Consider the following 4100-nt stretch of genomic DNA (forward strand, 5'->3'; position numbering starts at 1 on the left):
ATATATATGAGCAGTCTGATTTATGCTTCTAAAGACAATAGAAAGCATTTAGAAACGAGGCTAGGAATATTATATTATATCAGAAGGTTAAGGAAATTGAAGAGGAAGAGTGTGGAAAGAAGAAACGCGATGGGACGGCAGGGTCGATGCCTTATGAAAATCTAAAAGTCAGCAGCCTCGGGGATCATCTCTCTATCTGATCTTAATTTGTCAGCCGGCACAGGGACAATTTAGACCACACCCTCGCTAGTAAATCGTTATGAGAAACGTCAGCTTCGTGAAAAAGCTTGCCCACTTTTTCTTCAACTTCATATCCTTAATTATAAAATAAGGATTTTAAAAACTGTCGATGTAATTCTGCTCGTCGTCGATCAATGCATGAATGACAGAGGAGGTCGAAGAACTTCTTTAAGTAAAGAAAACTGAATTGTATTTTTTTTCCGAAATGTGGGTGGTACACGTGGCTCGCTAAACTATGGCCCAGGCCGCGATTGTACAACAAGAAAAGTAACCACGAACGACGTGGGTACACATCGTATATACCAAAGGAGCATTGTGCGCGCTTCGGCATTCAGAGGACGTTCTTATCTGCCTATCCGGAGAGCTGTCAGCAAAGTTCCTGAATAATAACGGAGAACAAGACAGAGAGATCGGGAGAAAGAGAAAATGGAGAGCCAACGCTGTTTCTCCTATCAGCCGCGGTTAGGATATGCCTAACTATTCTGTTTCCATGCAGCTGCCGGACGTTTCGTCGTAGATAATGTTGTCCACGATGACTAGATCGTTGGATGCGATCACCGCGAACGGTAAAAGTGTCCTACTGCTGCTACGAATCCTATACACACGAATATAATATGATTCGTATAAAAATAGTCATTAAACACTCTGTTGAACATAACTTTTATTTTATGTGTAACGTATTGGTATAGTATATCAAATAATTTCTGAGGTTGATACATTTTAAAATTATTGTATACAATTTATTGATAAAAAGATTAAATACGGAAATGAATTCTATAAATGACGATATAAATAATTAAATGGTGACAAGTAAAGCAATTGTTTTAAATGTAAGCATTTTCGTTTTCATTTAGGGTTGCGCATAAGAGCGGAAAGACAAAGAAAACACCGTCGAAACGGCTAAAAGGTAAGATGAGAGAGCGGTTAAAGCGAAGTCACAGAACGCTAAAGGGAGAATTTGAGAGTTCGCAAATTAGCCGCAGGATTGGCCTTATAATCCTTAAGGGATGGTAAGGTCGGGCGACGCAAGCTATTCTCTTTGACTCTTACCCACCCTCTCAGTTATCCCTCAACTTTGTCCTTTTCCTACGGCCGACGAAGTCGTCGGATGAAGACGTATAAACGTAGCCTGACCTCCTCTTTCTTATTCTTTAATCCCACCCCAGCCTCATCAGTGGCTATGGTAAAAATTACGAGCAGTAAGGATGAAGAGGAAGGGAAGAGATTGTAGAGCAGCGATTGAAAGTAATGAACCGTGGAAGGAAGATCACCGAGAATGGTGGTCTGTATCCTCGGCTCGCTTAAATCCAAGGGTCGGTTAATTAATCCCGTTAATTTGCCGGCAATCGATGTATATCTTGTCCACGCGTGAGGAAAATTAGTGTGAAAAACGAATTTTTCCATATGAGTTACACAACATCTCTAATTAATTTGTAAATGTATGTTATAATATATAATATGAATTTTTTTTTAATCACAAAACAGAAGAAATTACCGGAAATGATGTTCTTAAGAAAGGCACATAAACGTCATAGACTATAGCATTTAACCGAAGAAATTGGACGCAACAGAGTTCCAGCCAGCATCGCCTCTTAATTGATCTACAGCCGAATATTACACGATCGGACGGAAAACAGTAAGCCCACGAAAGTGGTCCGCTTAGTCGGTCGTTGGCCGAGATCTATCGTAGAAGTAGAGTCACGAGGAGAGAAGATCATACCACTTAGCTCGGCCAGCCAAAGGAGCTGTTCGCGATCGTAAATAAAAGAAATCCTTGTAATGGCTTTCGGCGAAGATCTCGCTCGGCCCTGCATCCTCCTACCCTTCCTTCATCCCTCCAAGTATTTCGTTTGGCCCCTCGCACGGGCTATTAAGCTCCTCGGCGGAGGCGAGCGGCACCCTGCACCAGCCGTATCAGAACGAGCCCCGTGTAGGCTCGCTCGCAGCACAGGCCGGAACCGGCCAGCAACCACAGTTAATTCCTTAACCCTTATAGACTTGGAGAAAATTTAGGGACCCGCGAGGAGGAGGTACTACCGGAACGTATAAACTGCCACAGAGAAGGAGGGCTAAAGAAGGAAGGCTGAGGAAGTCTCGGAGAAGCCATGAGCCGAAGTAGGAATACCAGGTGCTCCTGGGATCTTGGAGGCATCTTACGCCCGGACGATACATAATTTATGTTGCGCTCTGTTGGGCTTAAGACAGTATTAAGATCGACCGAACACCAACATCCTACTCCTTACACTTACCTCACCCCTCTCTCTCTCTCATGGAAGGAAGATCACCGAGAATGGTGGTCTGTATCCTCGGCTCGCTTAAATCCAAGGGTCGGTTAATTAATCCCGTTAATTTGCCGGCAATCGATGTATATCTTGTCCACGCGTGAGGAAAATTAGTGTGAAAAACGAATTTTTCCATATGAGTTACACAACATCTCTAATTAATTTGTAAATGTATGTTATAATATATAATATGAATTTTTTTTTAATCACAAAAGAGAAGAAATTACCGGAAATGATGTTCTTAAGAAAGGCACATAAACGTCATAGACTATAGCATTTAACCGAAGAAATTGGACGCAACAGAGTTCCAGCCAGCATCGCCTCTTAATTGATCTACAGCCGAATATTACACGATCGGACGGAAAACAGTAAGCCCACGAAAGTGGTCCGCTTAGTCGGTCGTTGGCCGAGATCTATCGTAGAAGTAGAGTCACGAGGAGAGAAGATCATACCACTTAGCTCGGCCAGCCAAAGGAGCTGTTCGCGATCGTAAATAAAAGAAATCCTTGTAATGGCTTTCGGCGAAGATCTCGCTCGGCCCTGCATCCTCCTACCCTTCCTTCATCCCTCCAAGTATTTCGTTTGGCCCCTCGCACGGGCTATTAAGCTCCTCGGCGGAGGCGAGCGGCACCCTGCACCAGCCGTATCAGAACGAGCCCCGTGTAGGCTCGCTCGCAGCACAGGCCGGAACCGGCCAGCAACCACAGTTAATTCCTTAACCCTTATAGACTTGGAGAAAATTTAGGGACCCGCGAGGAGGAGGTACTACCGGAACGTATAAACTGCCACAGAGAAGGAGGGCTAAAGAAGGAAGGCTGAGGAAGTCTCGGAGAAGCCATGAGCCGAAGTAGGAATACCAGGTGCTCCTGGGATCTTGGAGGCATCTTACGCCCGGACGATACATAATTTATGTTGCGCTCTGTTGGGCTTAAGACAGTATTAAGATCGACCGAACACCAACATCCTACTCCTTACACTTACCTCACCCCTCTCTCTCTCTCTCTCCCACTGAGTTATTATGTGCTTCTCTTTTTATACCTTTCTTTATGCTTGCTTATATGGATATCAGCACGTAAAATAAAATACCCTTGATAATAGAAATAGATACTTTTTGCATGGGAAGCCGACAGAAAAGAGATTAAGTAAAATTATATTCTACAGGCATAAATATAAAAAATGGTAGCTGTATATTGCAATATATGTTGCTCTTTGATAAAAATATAAAAAATTGACGAGATCGAATTTATTTTTGATACATTCAAGAATGCTGATTAGTTCATATTTTACGGGGATCAACGAAAATTCCATACGGCTTAATGTCCGTTCCGCTAGAAGATTCGACAGAGGGGTTGCTGATATGATACCAATGGCTTTAGCCATTTCATGATTGGCCAAACAGAATCTTGACGTACGGCCATGTCTTCTTGATCCCGTACACGTATTCCTGTTAAGCGATCGTATGACCGAGATGTAATCACGAATAGCCCGCAGGGAGATCAAAATATTACCAATTTATTATCTAATAGAAAATTTAATCATTCTAACGACATGCTATTTATTTTAAAAACTTACTAAGAA

This window comes from Ceratina calcarata, unplaced genomic scaffold, assembly GCF_001652005.2.
Source record: "Ceratina calcarata isolate Rehan_Ccalc_2016 unplaced genomic scaffold, ASM165200v1 scaffold546.2, whole genome shotgun sequence".
In the NCBI taxonomy this organism is placed as follows: Eukaryota; Metazoa; Arthropoda; class Insecta; order Hymenoptera; family Apidae; genus Ceratina; species Ceratina calcarata.